Source organism: Eschrichtius robustus, chromosome 5 (assembly GCF_028021215.1).
Source record: "Eschrichtius robustus isolate mEscRob2 chromosome 5, mEscRob2.pri, whole genome shotgun sequence".
In the NCBI taxonomy this organism is placed as follows: domain Eukaryota; kingdom Metazoa; phylum Chordata; class Mammalia; order Artiodactyla; family Eschrichtiidae; genus Eschrichtius; species Eschrichtius robustus.
The window spans coordinates 29,257,521-29,278,468 of record NC_090828.1 but is presented as its reverse complement, the minus strand read 5'-3'; the positions used below and the strand labels follow the sequence as shown (position 1 = coordinate 29,278,468).

Here is a 20,948-nt window from a genome sequence, read left to right as displayed (position 1 = left end):
TCGGTAAATGGCCTACAATCACAAGACAAATAGCTTGCAGAACTGGAATTTGAGTCTTTGGATCCAGTCCAGTACTGGTTCCATTATAAATAAGTGGTGTTATTCTCAATGCTATTCCCATTTCACAGAGAGGGGGAAAAAGTCATTAATTACAGGAGAAAGTCCAAGTAATTACTCTATGACTGGTAGGCATGGAGGTTTGTGGTCTTTAGCTACAAGTTTCATTCAGATCCAAGTACACATTGAAAGTATTCAATGAAGGAGCGTACAGTGAACTTGCACTTCTTGGTGCCAATGGTGTGGTCTGAAATGACCAGTTTAAAGTCACTCTTATTGCTACTGAAAGATTTTTGAGACCTGCAAGGAAGAGGAGGTGCGTATTAGGCAAAACCAGATCAAGAAATTTGGAATATGTCCAAAATAAAAGGTCCTAAGAGTCAGGGAGAAAGCACCCTTCATCCAAAAGAAATCAGTGCCTTGACTGGGGGAAAAAGTAGGAGAATTACCAAGGTTTGGGCAAGTCCTGTTGAAAGAGGTGTTTTTTCTCTTCCCGGGCTACAGCTGGAATCCCTGGCTACAGTACTAACCAGGAGGGTGGTGAGCAAAAAGCTCTTCTCTGCTGGTAGCCATTCACCCAAGAAGTTTCCTAGAAGGTGATGTTGGTTGTGATTAGAGCCTCGTCTCTGAGAGGGGGAGTTGTCTCAATTCCCAGTCCTGCAAATGCAGCTGGTGGCTGGGAAGCTGCCGCCTGGCATTCTCTCCAGAGAGAGTCTCAGCTGCTCTTGCCGTCTAGAATCATCACTTGGTTTAGTTTCCCAGGGTAGGGGTTGAGTATGTCAGGGGAAGGGGATGGCGGCGATTCGCCTTGGAAGAAGCCAGTGCCCCCCGTGCAAGCGACTTCTCACAGTGCGTGCCTGCCCCCAGCGGGGCAGTGGGCTTCAGTTACTCCCCCGGTCCCTTGCTGGCTGTTCACTTTCTACACCAATAGGCTCTGAGGTGACAAGTTCAATTCCCAGTTCTGTCAAACCTGCATTTTCTTCCCTGACCTACTTTTCCCACTCTGCAGTGTTGGAACAATGCCTTGCTCTGTTCCCTGTTTAGACCCATCTTTTGCCTGAGCTGGTGCAGAAGCCCGGGCCTTTGCCAGGCTTTTTGCCTTGAATCCCTGACAAGTGTTGATGGGAAAAGAAAAAAAAAAAGAGAGAAGGAAAAAAAATCCTCACTACAAAACAGAGTTCAGCTCTCCCACAGATACCCCAATTCCAGCGGGAGTAAATGCTCCTGTTGGTAAGGAAAGAAAGCAAAAGGTCAGGCTTCTCCATTCACCCCTCTCCCCTTCACCTCAAGCTCCCAGGCGCAGTGAGAAGCAACTGAGGCAATGCCAAGAATACTCCTGACCCCGTGAGTATCAAAGAAGCGGCTGCTGCATTTGCTGGCTCTGACTGAGGCTCCATCCAAGATGGCTGTCAGCAGCACTTGCACAGCACGCCCTCTGTGAGCCTTCCCGCAAGGAGCCCAGGGCAGCCTCTCACAAAGCCCTCCAGTACCGTCTATGGGGCGAGCAGCATGCAAAGTTTTCTCAGGCTTCTGGCCACGAGGGGCTATAAAGAGAGCAGTGTGACCCAGCAGCCAGGGAGGCAGCACAAGTGAAGATTCTTTGTGATATATAAAGCAAATGTGACGATCTGCAAATAAACGCAGGATGATCTGACACAGGAAGAGGTGAGAGGTAGAGAGTAACAATAAAATCACAGCCATCCTTAGGGACTGAATGCTGTATGCAGGATTGTTACTAAGTGTCTGTTTGTCCCAAGATCCTATAAGACAGGTACTATGATCACCCCCACTTTACAGATGGTGAGGTAGAGGGTGGTACATGGCTAGTCAGCGGTCAGGCTAGGATATGCACCCACAGGGTCTGCTCCTGTTCCATCCAGCCTGGACTCTGCACCTCTGCCCAGCCAACACCATCCTCCCATCTAGCTCCTACCCGCCTCCCTCATCTTACACTCAGGACAACTTGGTCTGCGGTGTCCTCTCTAGCACCCCAGCAGCCCTCCAGGCCCTCCTCACCCTCCGAGTCTAGGCTGCACACCTAGTCAGTCCTGTTCAGGGAAGTGTGCGTGGAAATCTACTGGTGGATTCTGGAGGAAGGATTTCCTCTCAGAGAAAAAGAGAGCGCTCCACAAGGAAAATGCTTTTGGTTGCATCCCCTTTCCTGCTGGGTCTGGCTACGTGAGGACACAGAGCTTAGAGCTGTGGCATCTTTCTTGCAGCCATGAGGGAGTTCACCTCTAATATACTGAGGATAAAAACGAGGGAAGAAAAGTGCCAGGAACTTGATAATACCATTGAACTACTGTACCAACCCTGGAACTGACAGCTTTCTGATATATTGTTTGATTTTAAAAAAAACTTTATAGTTTATATTATTAATCTACCACTAGTTAGGTATTCTGTTACTTGCAGCCCAAAGCACCTAACTAATAGAGGTACCTAGAAGCAGCCCTCTAGAAAGGGTGTGGATGACTTCCTGTTCTCGGTGTTGGTCACTGTGTGCCCCACCCGGACTCACACATCTGTTCCCCTCCCCAGGACACTCCAGGAAAGATGACCTGGCCATCATCCTGCCTCATTTCCTGGCTTTTGCCCTCACTACTCCTTCTGCAGGGAAAACCTCTCCCCAGATCTTCACAGGGCTGCGTTTTTCTCTTCACCCAACTCTCCGTCCTATACACTGTGTGTTTCCTTCGTGAAACATCTCATGCTATGTAATTGTTTGTTTAAAATCTCTCTGCACTTGACAGCTTGCCTGTCTTCCCTAGAACATCTCCTGGCTCGTAGCAAGTGTTCAGACATTGGTGTGCAATCCCCAGCTAATTCCGCTGTGCTTCCTAAGGTGTCTCCGTGGGTCCTTCTCCTCTTTGTCCTCCTCCTCCTGCCCCTCCTTCCTCCTCTTCTTCTCCTCCTCCTCTTCTTCCTTTTCCTGTTTCATTTTTTATCTCCCTCTCTTCCTTCTCCTCAGTCAAATCTGACTGATGCCCTTTATGCCTCCTTTGATGGGACAGATGAACTCTCTTCCAAATTAATCTTCTCAAATTTTTAGAATCACTGCCCATGTTCAACAGCTGAAATCTCAATTTGATCATTTCCAGTGAGGCTCAGTTTTTAGGCTATCACTGCAAGTTGGGGTGCTTTGATGGAATGACAATGTGAGGATGTTTTTAAGCTTCTTGTGTTCATTTCACTATATCATTATGGTGGTTTTCAGTCTTTTAGACATTCTAATCTATGCTTAATTATGCTCATTCCCAGAGGCTCCTTAAAAGCAAGTGACACAATTTTTTTAATCAAATAAATAATACACATGAGGCCTGCTAAGACTTGATAGAAGCCTGTATGATCAGCTGAAGAGAATGATTGTGATCAGAGGGCCTGAGAAACAGGGGTTGTTAGAGAGTCATCACCTTCCTCTCTGGCATTTCTAGCCACTCAAGAAAAGTCTTCGAAGCCTGGGAAGACAGAGTTTTTGCCAACCCTGTACCCTAGCCTGTCCTCAGCTGGGATGGAATCTGCTAAATCTGATTCTTCTTGGTGATCAGTTTTCTCTGCAAAAGGATAAGTGTGGTTCATTCCTTCCCTCCAAGGTGGCAACATGGAGTCCATGTGGCTGCTTTGAGAAAAGGAGAAAGAACCTCTGTCACAGTGAGTCCCAGGGGCTATAACAAAATACCAAAACCTGGGTGGCTTAAACAACAAACATTTATTTCTCACAGTTTTGGGAGAGTACAAAGACTCTTCCAAGGAGGCTGGGGAGTCCAAGGTAAAGGTGCTGGCAGATTTGGTGTCTGTTGTGAGCCCTCTTCCTGGTTTTCAGATGGCCGTCTTCTCATTATGTCCTCACATGGCCTTTCTTTGATGTGTACACATGGGGAGAAAGAGAGATCTCATTTTCAGATCCTCATTTTATAAGGGCATTAATCCCATCATGAGGGCCCTACTCTCATGATGTAATCTAACCCTAATTACTTCCCAGAGGCCTCACCTCCAAAAACCATCACATTGGGGATTGGGGCTTCTACATATGAATTTGGGAGCAGCATAAACATGGAGTCCATAGCAGGCTCTCCTGCCACTTTGTAACAATGACAAGGATCAGTATAAGGTTAGGACACTGGACATCCCTTTCTAGAGCAATCTGGAACCCTTCAGCTTGTGACGGGCATCTGCTGATTTAGCCTGTCCAGAGCTTAGTCGCCCTTCTTCTGCTACACTTTGCATTCTTCCCTTGTCATGAACAGTTTCGAAGGACTATCAGTTAAGTCTCCTCACCCTTATCTAGCCACGAGGTTGACACGAGGTCCAAGCTGGGTCAAGCAGATTCTCTTGGGAATTTTAATCTTGAACAGAACAAGGACATAAATTGAAGACAACTCAGAACACTGGTACTTCCCTAGAGAGACTGTCCATTACTTCGTGCTACCTAAATTCTCTGGTTCTAGTATTTTCTTACTTAGTCTTCAGCTTTGGCTTTTACTAAATGACTACTACATATCCTTCAATTAATTGCTTTTTTCCCTTGTGAGTTGCCAGGTTAATATGTGTAGCTTACAATAAAGGGACCCTAAATTATAGACTTTTTAAACAATGAAGCCCAGAGCTCTACACCTGCTGCCACCGCTGAGGCCTCCGAATGTGTTTTTGTTATATGTCCTCTTCTAACTCTGGTAATCGGTGTGAATAAGGCCCAAATAATTTGAAAACAAAAACCCTGGATCACTATCTCTCTGGTCTGCCATGTCATTGTCAAGTAGAGAACAAAAGCAGCAATCCCAGAGGCTAAGGAAAAAAGAGTCTTAAAAAAAACTTATCTGTCTTAAAAGCCATGATTGAAATAAAGGAAACTGTGTTCATCGCATCTGACTCACATGATTACCATGGGTCAGCCATCAATATGTAGATAGAAGGAAAATAATTGGCATAAGCTCCTTGAAATTTCTGCCTACAGCCTCCCCAAGGAGGCCTTGGGGAGATTCAGATAGCATTTGAACAGCCGGGGCTTCATAATGAGAACTGACATTCTAGTGTGTAGTACAAAAGACACCTCCCTCCTGGAACACTGAAAAGTACTTTAATCAGCCAAAAAGTTGCTACTGTAAAAAAAAGTGAGGAGGGGATAAAATAAACCCCTCATTTATTGCTTCCACTGCTATGCCTGCCTCCTTCTTACTGTCCAAGCCCCCGTGGCATCATCTTTGCCTACCTCATAAATGCCACTTGCTCATTGCTATGCCAGAAAGCCCAGCTGATTACCAGGAAACCCTGAGTTGAAGGTTGCCTGGGTTTCAAGTTGCTTATGCACACAATTCACTGTGTTAGGAGTTCCCTCCTTTCCTCAAGTCACTCAGTGAGTCTGGAAAGTGGGAAATCAGCTTTGCACTGTCTCTGGCTCCTCACTGACCGGTCAAGCCCCAGGGTGCCTGTGGAATATTTGATTAGTTGTAAACTCAAAACAACCATCACAAAGAAAGATAAAAGGTTAAAACCACAAGCAAGGCACCCCAGAGTGAAGAGCCTGAAAGATTGGAAAAGGTAAGCTGAAAAAATACTCAGACTCCCCCAGCAGAAGCTAAAGATAAAATGAGGTATGTTTCATGCCCAAGGCAGAAAATTAAAAATTGAGCAGGTTCTATTCTGAGAGGTGTATTGTGAGGTGAGGTCTCCTTCCTACCCCACCCCCAGCCCCTGTCATCCTCTCTGGAGTCCAGTCTTACCAGCTGGCATGCTGTGTTTTCTTTATTCCCTCACTTCTAACTGAGAAAAATGCCCTATTACTAGTAAGTGGGGTCACCAATGTCATCAACAGACAATATTTTCTTTTTTTATTTTTAACATCTTTCTTGGAGTATAATTGCTTTACAATGGTGTGTTAGTTTCTGCTTTATAACAAAGTAAATCAGTTATACATATACATATGTTCCCATATCTCCCCACTCTTGCGTCTCCCTCTCACCCTCCCTATCCCACCCCTCTAGGTGGTCACAAAGCACCAAGCTGGCCTCCCTGTGCTATGCAGCTGCTTCCCACTAGTTATCTATTTTACATTTCATAGTGTATATATGTCCATGCCACTCTCTCACTTCGTCCCAGCTTACCCTTCCCCCTCCCCCTGTCCTCAAGTCCATTCTCTAGGTCTGCATCTTTATTCCTGTCCTGCCCCTGGGGTTCTTCAGAACCTTTTTTTTTTTTTTTTTTTTTTTTTTTAGATTCCATATATATGTGTTAGCATACTGTGTTTGTTTTTCTCTTTCTGACTTACTTCACTCTGGATGACAGACTCTAAGTCCATCCACCTCACTACAAATAACTCAATTTCATTTCTTTTTGTGGCTGACTAATATTCCATTGTATATATGTGCCACATCTTCTTTATCCATTCATCTGTTGATGGACACTTAGGTTGCTTCCATGTCCTGGCTATTGTAAATAGAGCTGCAATGAACACTGTGGTACATGACTCTTTGTGAATTATGGTTTTCTCAGGGTATATGCCCAGTAGTGGGATTGCTGGGTCGTACGGTAGTTCTCTTTTTAGTTTTTTAAGGAATCTCCATACTGTTCTCCATAGTGGCTGTATCAGTTTACATTCCCACCAAGAGTGCAAGAGAGTTCCCTTTTCTCCACACCGTCTCCAGAATTTATTGTTTGTAGATTTTTTGATGATGGCCATTCTGACTGGTGTGAGATGATACCTCATTGTAGTTTTGATTTGCATTTCTCTAATGATTAGTGATGTTGAGCATCCTTTCATGTGTTTGTTGGCAATCTGTATATCTTCTTTGGAGAAATGTCTATTTGGGTCTTCTGCCCTTTTTTGATTGGCTTGTTTGTTTGTTTGATATTGAGCTGCATGAGCTGCTTGTAAATTTTGAAGATTAATCCTTTGTCAGTTGCTTCATTTGAAAATATTTTCTCCCATTCTGAGGGTTGTCTTTTTGTATTGTTTACTGTTTCCTTTGCTGTGCAAAAGCTTTTAAGTTTCATTAGGTCCCATTTGTTTATTTTTGTTTTTATTTCCACTTCTGTAGGAGGTGGGTCAAAAAGGACCTTGCTGTGATGTATGTCATTGAGTGTTCTATGTTTTCCTCTAAGAGTTTTTAGTGTCTGGCCTTACATTTAGGTCTTTAATCCAATTTGAGTTTATTTTTGTGTATGGTGTTAAGTAGTGTTCTAATTTCATTCTTTTACATGTAGCTGTCCAGTTTTCCCAGAACCCCTTACTGAAGAGGCTGTCTTTTCTCCATTGTATATTCTTGCCTCCTTCATCAAAAATAAAGTGACCATATGTGTGTGGGTTTATCTCTGGGCTTTCTATCCTGTTCCATTGATCTATATTTCTGTTTTTGTGCAGTACCATACTGTCTTGATTACTGTAGCTTTGTAGCATAGGCTGAAGTCCGGGAGCCCGATTCCTCCAGCTCCGTTTTTCTTTCTCAAGATTGCTTTGGCTATTTGGGGTCTTTTGTATTTCCATACAATTGTGAAATTTTTTGTTCTAGTTCTGTGAAAAATGCCATTGGTAGTTTGATAGGGATTGCATTGAATCTGTAGATTGCTTTGGGTAGTATAGTCATTTTCACAGTGTTGATTCTTCCAATCCAAGAACATGGTATATCTCTCCATCTGTTTGTATCATCTTTAATTTCTTTCATCAGTGTCTTATAATTTTCTGCATACAGGTCTTTTGTCTCTTTAGGTAGGTTTATTCCTAGGTATTTTTTTGCTGTTGTTGCAATGGTAAATGAGAGTGTTTCCTTAATTTCTCCTTCAGATTTTTCATCATTAGTGTCTAAGAATGCCAGAGATTTCTGTACATTAATTTTGTATCCTGCTACTTACCAAATTCATTGATTAGCTCTAGTAGTTTTGTGGTAGCATCTTTAGGATTCTCTATATATAGTATCATGTCATCTGCAAACAGTGACAGCTTTATTTCTTTTCCAATTTGGATTCCTTTAATTTCTTTTTCTTCTCTGATTGCTGTGGCTAAAACTTCCAAAACTATGTTGAATAATAGTGGTGAGAGTGGACAACCTTGTCTTGTTCCTGATCTTAGAGGAAATGGTTTCAGTTTTTCACCATTCAGAACTATGTTGGCTGTGGGTTTGTCATATATGGCCTTTATTATGTTGAGGTAAGTTCCCTCTATGCTTACTGGAGGGTTTTTATCATAAATGGGTGTTGAATTTTGTCAAAAGCTTTTTCTGCATCTATTGAGATGATCATATGGTTTTTCTCCTTCAATTTGTTAATATAGTTTATCACATTGATTGGTTTGCGTATATTGAAGAATCCTTGCATTCCTCGGATAAATCCCACTTGATCATGGTGTATGATTCTCTTAATGTGCTGTTGGATGCTGTTTACAACTATTTTGTTGAGGATTTTTGCATCTATGTTCATCAGTGATACTGGCCTGTACTTTTCTTTCTTTGTGACATCTTTGTCTGGTTTTGGTATCAGGGTGATGGTAGCCTCGTAGAATGAGTTTTGGAGTGTTCCTCCCTCTGCTATATTTTGGAAGAGTTTGAGAAGGATAGGTGTTTGTTACCGCTTCTCTAAATGTTTGATAGACTTCACCTGTGAAGCCATCTGGTCCTGGGCTTTTGTTTGTTGGTAGATTTTTAATCACAGTCTCAATTTCAGTGCTTATGATTGGTCTGTTTATATTTTCTATTTCTTCCTGGTTCAGTCTCAGAAGGTTGTGCTTTTCTGAGAATTTGTCCATTTCTTCCCGGTTGTCCATTTTATTAGCATATAGTTGCTTGTAGTAATCTCTCATGATCCTCTGTACTTCTGCAGTGTCAGTTGTTACTTCTCCTTTTCCATTTCTAATTCTACTGAATTGAGTCTTCTCCCTTTTTTTCTTGATGAGTCTGGCTAATGGTTTATTAATTTTGTTTATCTTCTCAAAGAACCAGCTTTTAGTTTTTTTGATCTTTGCTATTGTTTCCTTCATTTCTTTTTTATTTATTTCTGATCTGATCTTTATGATTTCTTTCCTTCTGCTAATTTTAGGGGGTTTTTATTCTTCTTTCTCTAATTGCTTTAGGTGTAAGGTAGGGCTGTTTATTTGAGATGTTTCTTGTTCCTTGAGGTAGGATTGTATTGCTATAAACTTCCCTCTTATAACTGCTTTTGCTGCATCCCATAGGTTTTGAGTTTTCGTGTTTCCATTGTCATTTGTTTCTAGGTAATTTTTTATTTCCTCTTTGATTTCTTCAGTGATCTCTTGTTTATTTAGTAGTGTATTTTTTAGCCTCCATGTGTTTGTATTTTTTACAGATTTTTTCCTGTATTTGATATCTAGTCTCAGGGCATTGTGGTCAGAAAAGATACTTGATACGATTTGAATTTTCTTAAATTTACCAAGGCTTGATTTGTGACCCAAGATATGATCTATCCTGGAGAATGTTCCATGAGCACTTGAGAAGGAAGTGTATTCTGTTGTTTTTGCATGGAATGTCCTATAAATGTCAATTAAGTCCATCTTGTTTAATGTATCATTTAAAGCTTGTGTTTCCTTATTTATTTCCATTATGGATGATCTGTCCATTGGTGAAAGTGGGGTGTTAAAGTCCCCTACTATTATTGTGTTACTTTCGACTTCCCCTTTTATGGCTGTTAGCATTTGCCTTATGTATTTTGGTGCTCCTATGTTGGGTGCATAAATATTTACAATTGTTGCATCTACTTCTTGGAATGATCCCTGGATCATTATGTAGTGCCCTTCTTTGTCTCTTGCAATAGTCTTTATTTTAAAGTCTATCTTGTCTGATATGAGTATTGCTACTCCAGCTTTCTTTTGATTTCCATTTGCATGGAATATCTTTCTCCATCCCCTCACTTTCAGTCTGTATGTGTCCGTAGGTCTGAAGTGGGTCTCTTGTAGACAGCATATATATGGGTCTTGTTTTTGTATCCATTCAGCCAGTCTATATCTTTTGGTTGGAGCATTTAATCCATTTACATTTAAGGTAATTATCGATATGTATGTTCCTATTACCATTTTCTTAATTGTTTGGGGTTTGTTATTGTAGGTCTATTCCTTCTCTTGTGTTTCCTGCCTAGAGAAGTTCCTTTAGCATTTGTTGTAAAGCTGGTTTGGTGGTTCTGAGTTCTCTTAGCTTTTGCTGTCTGTAAACGTTTTAATTTCTCTGCCTAATCTGAATGAGACCTTTGCTGGGTAGAGTAATCTTGGTTGTAGGTTTTTCCCTTTCGTCACTTTAAATATGTCCTGCCACTCCCTTCTGGCTTGCAGAGTTTCTCTGAAAGATCAGCTGTTAACTTTATGGGTATTCCCTTGTATGTTATTTGTTGTTTTTCCCTTGCTGCTTTTAATATTTTTTCTTTGTATTTAATTTTTGATAGTTTGATTAATATGTGTCTTGGTGTGTTTCTCCCTGGATTTATCCTATATAGGACTCTCTGCACTTCCTGGAGTTGATTGACTATTTCCTTTCCCACATTAGGGAAGTTTTCAACTATAATCTCTTCAAATATTTTCTCAGTCCCTTTCTCTTTTCTCTTCTTCTTCTGGTACCCCTATAATTCAAAAGTTGGTGCGTTTAATATTGTCCCAGAGGTCTCTGAGACTGTCCTCAATTCTTTTCATTCTCTTTTCTTTATTCTGCTCTGCGGTAGTTATTCCCACTATTTTATCTTCCAGGTCACTTATCCGTTCTTCTGCCTCATTTATTCTGCTATTGATTCCTTCTAGAGAATTTTAAATTTCATTTATTGTGCTGTTCATCATTGTTTGTTCTTTAGTTCTTCTAGGTCCTTGTTAAACGTTTCTTTTATTTTCTCCATTCTATTTCCAAGATTTTGGATCATCTTTACTATCATTACTGTGAATTCTTTTTCAGGTAGACTGCCTATTTCATCTTCATTTGTTTGGTCTGGTGGGTTTTTACCTTGCTCCTTCATCTCTCTGTGTTTCTCTGTCTTTTCATCTTGCTTAACTTACTGTGTTTGGGGTCTCCTTTTCGCAGGCTGCAGGTTCATAGTTCCCGTTGTTTTTGGTGTCTGCCCCCAGTTGCTAAGGTTGGTTCAGTGGGTCGTGTAGGCTTCCTGGTGGAGGGGACTGGTGCCTGTGTTCTGGTGGTTGAGGCTGGATCTTGTCTTTCTGGTGGGGACGACCACGTCCGGTGGTGTGTTTTGGGGTGTCTGTGACCTTAGTATGATTTTAGGCAGCCTCTCTGCTAATGGGTGGGTTTGTGTTCCTGCCTTGCTAGTTGTTTGGCATAGGGTGTCCAGCACTGTAGCTTGCTGGTCATTCAGTGAAACTGGGTCTTAGCATTGAGATGGAGATCTGTGGGAGAGCTTCTGCTTTTTGATATTATGTGGAACCAAGAGGTCTCTGGTGGACCAGTGTCCTGAACTCGGCTCTCCCACCTGAGAGGCAGAGGCCTGACACCGAGACGGAGCACCAAGATCCTGTTAGACACACAGCTCAGAAGAAAAGGGAGAAAAAAGGAAATAAATAAATAAATAAATAAAATAAAGTTATTAAAATAAAAAATTTAAAACATTATTAAAAATTGTAAAAAGTAAAAAGTAAAAAAAATCCAGACAGACAGAACTCTAGGACAAATGGTAAAAGCAAAGCTATACAGACAAAATCATGCAAAGAAGCATACATATACACATTCACAAAAAGAGAAAAAGGAAAAATATATGCATATCCATATATTAAAAAAAAAAAAGGGAAGAGAGCAACCAAATCAATAAACAAATCTACCAATGATAATAAACTCTAAATACTAAACTAAGATAAACATAAACCAGAAACAAATTATTTGCAGAAAGCAAACCCCAAGTCTACAGTTGCTCCCAAAGTCTACTGCCTCAATTTTGGGATGATTTGTTGTCTCTTCAGGTATTCCACAGATGCAGGTACATCAGGTTGATTGTGGAGATTTAATCTGCTGCTCCTGAGGCTGCTGGGAGAAATTTCCCCTTTTCTTCTTTGTTCGCACAGCTCTCGGGGTTCAGCTTTGGATTTGGACCCGCCTCTGCGTGTAGGTCGCCTGGGGGCGTCTGTTCTTTGCTCACACAGGAGGGGGTTAAAGGAGCAGCTGATTCGGGGGCTCTGGCTCACCCAGGCCGTGGGGAGGGAGGGGTACGGATGCAGGGCGAGCCTGCAGCGGCAGAGGCCGGCGTGACGTTGCAGCAGCCTGAGGCGCTCCGTGCGTTCTCCTGGGGAAGTTGTCCCTGGATCACGGGACGCTGGCAGTGGCGGGCTGCACAGGCTCCCGGGAGGGGAGGTGTGGAGAGTGACCTGTGCTTGCAGGCAGGCTTCTTGGTGGTGGCAGCAGCAGCCTTAGCGTCTCATGCCCGTCTCTGGGGTCCGCGCTGATACCCGCGGCTTGTGTCCGTCTCTGGAGCTCCTTTAAGCTGTGCTCTGAATCTCCTCTCCTCACGCACTAGGAAACAGAGAGGCAAGAAAAAGTCTCTTGCCTCTTCGGCAGCTGCAGACTTTTTCCCGGACTCCCTCCCGGCTAGCTGTGGTGCACTAGCCCCTTCAGGCTGTGTTCACACAGCCAACCCCAGTCCTCTCCCTGGGATCCAACCTTCGAAGCCCGAGCCTCAGCTCCCAGCCCCCGCCCGCCCCGGCGGGGGAGCAGACGAGCCTCTCGGGCTGGTGAGTGCTGGTCGGCACCGATCCTCTGTGCGGGAATCTCTCCGCTTTGCCCTCCGCACCCTTGTGGCTGCGCTCTCCTCTGTGGCTCCGAAGCTTCCCCCCTCTGCCACCCGCAGTCTCCGCCCGCGAAGGGGCTTCCTAGTGTGTGGAAACCTTTCCTACTTCACAGCTCCCTCCCACTGGTGCAGGTCCCGTCCCTATTCTTTGTCTCTGTTTTTTCTTTTTTCTTTTTCCCTACCCAGGTACTTGGGAGTTTCTTGCCTTTTGGGAGGTCTGAGGTCTTCTGCCAGCGTTCAGTAGGTGTTCTGTAGGAGCTGTTCCACATGTAGATGTATTTTTGATGTATTTGTGGGGAGGAAGGTGATCTCCACATCTTACTCCTCCGCCATCTTGAAGGTCTCTCCCAGATTTCCAGAAAATATTTTCAAGGCAATAATCATAGAAAATCTTAGTGAGGTATCAGATCCTGAGGGTTTTGTGTGTGCACCTGTAGGTATATATGCAGACCCCTCTGCATAAGTGGCCAAATGCATCCTTTAACACATCTTCTGAATCTAAAGGCTGGAATATGACCAAGGTCATGCCACATTCCTGAGGTCACTCTACATCACTTTACTGGTCCATGTGGAGTACAAAGACCTGGCCCCCTGGCTTTGATTTGAGACGTCTCTGGAAACTCTATTCCAGCTCCAGAGTGCCCTATAAAAAACGGCAGAAAAATACTGTAATTGCATTGCAGTTCAACATTTCCCTCTGCTCAATCCTGTTTTATTCACTCCCTCAACAATGTTATCCTGAGAGTACTCCCCCAATCAAGTTATTGCATTAAAATTTTTTTAGAAAGGTAATAGACTGAAGGGGTCTTGAAATCCAAACTCCTACCCAGTCACTTTAGAAATCCCCCCAGTGATATCCTTAAGAGAGAATCAAGTGGCTTTTTGTTGAAACTTCTCAATGTTTGGGGTTCCACATTAGCTCACACAGGAGTTAAGAGGAGGTGGTGCCACATCAGGGAGGCCAATCTCTGACACCAGGGTAGCCATGGAACTCGGTAAGGTGATGAACCGTGGGTCAGAAAAAGAGTACAGCTTCTTGGAAGGGACAAAAGGATGGTATGGAAACGTATTAAAATGTGATAGTCCAGTAAATATTAGTGTCCAAGAGCTAGCAGAGAAAAACCACCGAATGGTATGGCATCATTTTCCTTGCAGAGTCAAGCTAATAAAGGAATATAATGGGCCATCCTGCCAAGAGTGGTATAGAAACAACACAGAGAATTTATGATAAAAGGCCAAGAAAATGGGCAAGTGAAAAGCAGCTAAGAATACAAGGACACTACAGAGAGAACCGTTAAACAAGCATCATGTTCCTGGTTTATCTCCTTCGCACACCGAGCTCCCAGAGGCTTCCAACAGAGCTCAGTACGGAGAAGACTGACACAGAGAAAGCTTGGACTGTCACATATCTAGCATGGCAGGGAAAAGTAGAAGGAGAGCCTCTGAAACATGCAGTCAGCAGATTTCTAGTAGTCAATCAGGATGGTAATTTTTGCAGTTATTGTTGGCAGACATGGTCATCAAACTTCATGATGATGGTCTAAATTACTCTGGGCAAAGCCAAGATGAAGGGTAAGGGAGCTGGTGATGAGTTGGTGTAGGTCTTCTTCTGGTGGGAGAGCCTCCATACAGGAATTTCAGGTGACATCAGAGAATGTAGGGATTGTTCAAGTAAACTCCAAAAAGGGGACAGGCAATTTGTATAAGTGTCCGGGACAAGACAATAGGGAGTGATGGGAAACATGGACCTCTCTTAGGCTTTACCTAGCAGGAGCATTTTCAAACACTTTGCTGTCTAAAATATTGTGTTTATGGCTGAATTTGACTCCCAGGCTGCGAATTTGCAGCCCCCGTTGTGAAAGATGAAGACCTTCCCAGATTATCTCAAGCAATTCACCTGCTGCTGCCATTGCTCCCACTCACAGCTGAACTGGTGGTCTCACAGTCAGGTTTACGTTGTATTCCATGTCAGAGAACAACCTCCCACATACCCCTTTCTGTGTCGTTGCTGCCACCATTCCTATCACCATTTTTAGCTAATTAAAATAAGTCAATGCAACTGCTAAGATGGAGGGGAAGAAATTGACCAAGCGGAGAAAGAAGAATGTTGAATAACATTAAGCAGAAAAAGTGAAGGGCACAGTGAAGACCTCCAAGACTGTTCAGATAGATGTTAATATCCCAGCTCTTTATATAGAATCAGACCTCAGCATCTAAAATCACTCTCTCCTTCTTGAAGAAAAGGAAGGCATGAACATCTATTGAATACCTGGACTATGCCAAGCAAATTCCAGCTACCTTTCCTAGAAGGAACCAGAAGAAAGTAGGGTGGGGATGACACCATAATTTTTCCTGTGGGCCATGCAGACTCTGATTCTCAGGCCACGTAATCTTAGCTGCCCAGCTGATTTTTGTTATCTTACAAGTCATCATGCTCTTGAAAGCAGGAATGCAGGAACCGAAGGAATAATCCACACATTAAATGTTTGTAACTAATAATAATACAGAATAAAATGAAGAAAACATAAGGTGAAACTGAAAACCTGGATGAGAAATTTACTTCTATTCAAAGATCCTAAGCAAGGCCTTGTTTGACTGATGCCGTACACTGCTCAGTTCTCTGAGACTGTGATCAAAGGGCCATCCGGGCACCAAGTGGAGACGGAAGTGGGAGGAGAGGCAACAAATTCAAAATCAAAGTCAATGGAGCCATTTCCAATGGGACCACCCAGACCTCACACTGGAAAAGAATGGAGGATTATTTTTAAAGCAGAAAGATCTTCCAGATTGTTTCCCATTCACTTCACAGACAAAGTCACTGAGGCCTGCAGTGGTTACATGATGAGACCAAGTTTACATGCCGATTATCTGCTGAGGACACTGAGCTATATCACAGCTTCTATTTCAAACTTCATCTCCAATTCATTACATAATTTTGCCTCATTTCTGAGATTATTTATGCCTCAGCTTCTCCCTCGTTTTAAAAGACCCCTTCAACTCCTAAAACTCTACATTGATTTATTTCACAAAGATGTACTGAGCACCTAATGTGCGCCCAGCCCTATTCTAGGTGCTGGAGATAAAGTGGAGAAGGGTCAGTGGAGAACAAGGCAGATAAACCAGGAATTTATGTTCCAAAAGGAAGATGTTTGGTAACATTAGTTGGCCAAGAATATCAAATTTATTAATATCCTTTCATTGAAGTTAATTTTTCCATGGAACTTAAATTATCTTATTTCTTTACATAGGAGTTCTTATATAAAAATAATTGAGGCTTTCTTAGAAACCAAATCCAGACTTATGAGTTCTAATATGTATCAGTATTATTGTTATCACAGTATTAAAAATAATAATGCTAAAACAGGTCACTGTCACTGCTTGCACCCACCCCATGACCCCTGGACACCAGCCTACATTAGAATCTAGCAATGCCTGGAACCCATCACTGAGGGGAAGGAGATTAGAGACAGATCGGTTAAAAGGGGAAAAGAAAGTAAAAGAAGAGAAAAAATAGAGTGAAACAGCCAGGAGGGAGTAAAATAATACTAATAAAAAGAGAAAGAGAGAGAAGATGGAGCCAGAGAATGAAACAGAGAGAACACGGGTGTGTCTGGGTAATGGGACTAGGTTGAGGTCACAGAGGCACCTAGAGCACTAAGTTGAAGGAGGTCACTCTCAGAGTCTTGCAAGTGCCTAGACCTCTTGCTTTCCCTCCCCAATCCCAGCACTGGCTCCCAGAGCCCTTTAGTAACCATATCAGTGCCACTGGTACCTAACACTGGCCTGTACACGTGCAATACCATCTTTAGTTTACCCCTCCTGGGTGTAGGGGCAGAAGAACCGCTGGGACTCGAGTTCTTTCTACCTCTTGTCCCACCTCCTTCCTGAAGCTGCTCTCTTGTTCCAGGACTCAGCCTAACTCTCTCTCTTCTCTGTTCAGGTTTGTTGAGCACTTGCTAATTGTGTCGTGTAACTTCTGCATCTCCAACTGGCGTGTGAGCAATTTGAGGACAGGCACCGTGTTTAATAGTCCACAAGGCCAAGGAAAGTGATGGACACACGGTAGGTTCCAATTAAGTGACTAAATGAATAATCGATTGGTTGGTTAGTTATGATGTTGCTGCTCAGTTGTAGAGCTAGAAAGAGAGATAATGACCTTCAGCTCATAATTCATAGGCTGCCCAAATCACACCTCATCCCCCAAAGTACAAAGAGTTGCCACTATCACATTTCCCCTAAGCAACCACATTGTCACACACAACAGGTGTTGTGAGAAGAGAGCTGAGGGTGATATTAAGGAGGTGTCAGAGGCCCCAGTGGGCGACAACAGAAAAGACAAGTGGAATATAAAGCAACTCTCTTTGTGGAAAGGAGAATGAAACTTGAGAAAACTAAAAAACTATTATCTTTACTTCAATAAAAGAACGCCCAGATTGCCATGTATCTCCACTTACTGAGGGGAGTGGGAATCTACTGTGCATGTAGCTGAAATTCAAAAGAAGTCAATTTCTATAGAAAATTCCCAATTTCTAATCCAGTTAGAATATTGTTGAGATGTTTATCCCAACACTACAAAGGCGTTCTAGTCGTTGGGTACCTTTATGTTTATAAGTAATCCTCTAAGCACAAGGAGGGGGGTTAACCACTGCATAACGCCTATCTGGGGCGTGAGATGCCTGCCCTGGTCCTGTAAGCCAGCCCGGCCCACTGGGGGAACAAACACAATCTGGTCTGTGCAGGTGAATTATAAACAATTACAGGTGTTTAGGACAATCGCCCTCAAACACCATTTACTTGATCTCAGCATGCTTGGATCTTGATCCTACCTAGGCACCACTTCCAGAACACTGGATCTACACCCCCTTTTTAGGGCAACCTCTTTAGACTCCTGTTTTGACAAGGTCTCACTGATCCCGGATCCTCAGCTTGCCCCCCTCTGGCTTTCCAGGTGTTGCATTGTCTCCCCTGGGCAATACAGCCCTTGTCCCGTGGGACATGCCATGGGGCTGGTATCCTGAATGAGCCAACCCTAGTGGCCCTGTGAGTTCAGGGACTCAGACACTGGGAGCCATGTACAAGCCACCTAGCAGAAATGGCATCGCTTATCAAAGTCGCATTTGGGCCGTAATGAGGTCTGAATTAGGCTGGCTGATAAAGCTAGGCAAAACTCCTCCCTCTGCTGTTATCTACTTCAACTCATTTACTTGGGGCTTGTGGGGACCCCGAGAGAATGCACAGTTCCTGGGCACCACTGCGGTTCAAACATATGAACACATCTAATGGAAAGGGAAGGGAGAAGGGGAGGCAACCTGAGTCAGTTTGCGGTTCAAACATATGAACACATCTAATGGAAAGGGAAGGGAGAAGGGGAGGCAACCTGAGTCAGTTTGCATGGAGGGAAGGCAGGCCACCTGAGAAAGTCCTCACCACGAGGGAAAGAGCCTGGAGTGTGAACCGGGCCCAGCATCAGGCCCTGAAATCCAAGGGAAGTCATGGTTCTGGCTGGAGCTGGTGGCAGATATCTGAATGCTCCCATCTCAGCTCTGGAATGTATTTCATTGAAAGGGGGAGGGGATGGAGGAAAACTCTGCAAACTTTTATGGAGTGGGTGGCGAGGTGAGTACCAAAGGGAATGGGACTTTATTCTTACTCACCAGCTAGTAAAGCGTGGGAATCTGTTGGTTACAACAGTACCAAATATCCTAGTTTCTTTCTATGGCTGTCAGGAGATATCTGATCTGCCAGAACCAGTCCTGCTACCCTTTCTCTGACCTAGCGATCAGAGGCCAGTAATGTGGTGCCATCAAGCATCGGAGCCTCCATGGTTACAGAGAAGTGGGCTCTCCCTGTGCAGAGGAATAGGAAGCAGTTCATAACCACGATGTCCACTCAGGCCCTTCACCCCATCATGAAAGCCACGTCTACTATCCAAAGCCTTCCCTTGCTCTAGCAAAGATGACAGGAAGCCTTTACTCTATTTGTATATCCAGTGTGAGCCTTGGCATCTGCATTCAAATGCTGTCTTTATTGTACTCTGCCCTCCTCCAGCCAGAGAGGATGACAAGCACAGCCTACCATGGGGATCTTTTCATGTTTCTAATGATCCCAGACATGCCTCTGGTTTTCCTCCCTGGCCCTCCAAGCTTACGATCTGTTTCCTTCTGTGGTGAAGTTGGGCAAATCCTGCGGCCTGGCGTGGAGAGCCATGAGTCATGAGTCTCTGCTGCTTCCCCAACAAGTCCCAAACAGCCCAGTGGGATACAACTCTGACCCCCCAGTGTTCTTCATCCACGACTGGTGCCTTCAGGAATGTGTCTGTGGGAAGCAAGAGAAGTTTCAAATACAGTGGAACAGAGTCATTGATGTTTTTTTCTTTCTGTGCCAGACTGCAAGAGAGTCCCAAAGGCTGGTTGACTCCCCCAGTTAAGTAGGCACAGAGAGAGACCTGAGTCCAACTGCTGAGCCATTTTAATCTGTTTTAGATCTGGTTTGCTCAGGATATGGAAAGGAACAAGGCTCCCAGTGGAGATATCATGTAGCCAAGGTCTAGAAGTATTTTTTTTTTAAATTAATTAATTTATTTATTTATTTTTGGCTGTGTTGGGTCTTCGTTTCTGTGTGAGGGCTTTCTCTAGTTGTGGCAAGTGGGGGTCACTCTTCATCACGGTGCGTGGGCCTCTCACTATTGCGGCCTTCTCTTGTTGCGGAGCACAGGCTCCAGACGCGCAGGCTCAGTAGTTGTGGCTCACGGGCCTAGTTGCTCCGCGGCATGTGGGATCTTCCCAGACCAGGGCTCGAACCCGTGCCCCCTGCATTGGCAGGCAGACTCGCAACCACTGCGCCACCAGGGAAGCCCTAGAAGTCTTTTCTTAATACATGAAATTTAGAAAGAATTTGAGTATTTTATGCTGGAGAGATAGATGGTTGAGTGAAATGGTTGGGGAAAAGAAACATTCAGTTCAAGTGATAGCAAAGGACATTTAACTGATCTAAATATTTGTCGAGCTGACTCACTACATCCACTCTCACCTGCTTGAAATCAATATGTTCAAGTCAAACACAGTCGTCTGCATCTGAGTGTGGAGAAAGAACTTAAACCTGAACTGGCAGCTGGGAAGGGAGAGAAGAATCGGACAGAGAGGCAGGACAGGGAAGCTTGTCACACTCAGTGAGACACCTAAAACAAGCTGTTCATCCCCCGAGAGTTAGCTTTTAAATTCTGTGATCCAATGGCAAGCTTCGGTTCATCTAGACATCATGAAAAACGGTTAAATACTGATGACAGTGTATGCATTTTTGGGCAAAATGTAAGAACGTGTCTGTTAGAACAAATGCTTTCTCTTTTTGCTTCACCTTGAATTTCTCAGGATGCAGACGTACTTCTCTGCACGGAAGGCATGGACAAGGCCGAGCATGCTGCTTTCCTCACTTTTTAAGGCGTTCCCTTAAGATACCTGTGTCAAGCCCTTTTCATTCTGAGTCATTTGAGCTCTGTTCCAAAAACAAAAAAGAGCCCTTTCTTTTTACATTGTTTTTCACCAGATGCCTGCAAGTTGGGAGATGTCTGGCACTAAAAGTACCCCTGATGCTTGCCACCTTCTGAGATGGGTTCGCAGAGGCGTTACCACCTCATTAGGCCCTGCCCTGAGCGCAGCATGGAAGTAGGTGCCGTCCCAGTGAGAGTGAAGGGTTGTAGACCCACTGGCCACAGATGAGTCTGCACAGCTGTGCGGACAGCAGTGTACCCAGGGGCCGATTCCTGCCACCCCCCAGTCACTGCCACTGTGCGGCCGAGGACACGTTGGATCCTGTGACCAACTCTATGCTTGCAGACAGATGGAAAGGGCTCATACAGGCTCCTTATGCTCTCCTCTGGAAAGGGGCGTAGAGTCATGAGCAGTGACCACTTCTGTTGGCATCCTTAATGCGGCAGAGGGATTACAAAAATGCCCCCAGTCCTTTCCCTCTCCCTGTGGCCACACCTTTGCAATGTGGATTTGCATTTCCTCCTGTTGATAATTGAAGTTAATTTCCCCACCCTTTAAATCTGGGCTGGCTCTATGACTCACTTTGACCAATAGAATGTGGGGTAAGTGATGATGTGCCACTTCTAAGCCTCAGCGTGGAGAGGCATTGAGCACTTGCGCTCTCTCCTGAACTCTATGATTACATGAACAAGCTGGGAC

General features: G+C 43.9%; 1 long non-coding RNA gene across 2 annotated transcripts in view; it reads right to left on the bottom strand.

Annotated features, from left to right (window-relative positions):
• Positions 1-20,948, bottom strand: part of LOC137764778 (uncharacterized) — a 93,066-nt gene that overhangs the window by 10,092 nt on the left and 62,026 nt on the right. The window contains exon 3 of one of the 2 annotated variants that reach the window (XR_011074058.1): positions 11,684-13,405. The exons of the other annotated variant lie outside the window; for it this stretch is intronic. This is a non-coding gene — a long non-coding RNA (uncharacterized lncRNA). Of the gene's footprint in view, positions 1-11,683; positions 13,406-20,948 lie in introns of those variants that run through there. 2 annotated transcript variants of the gene reach the window in all.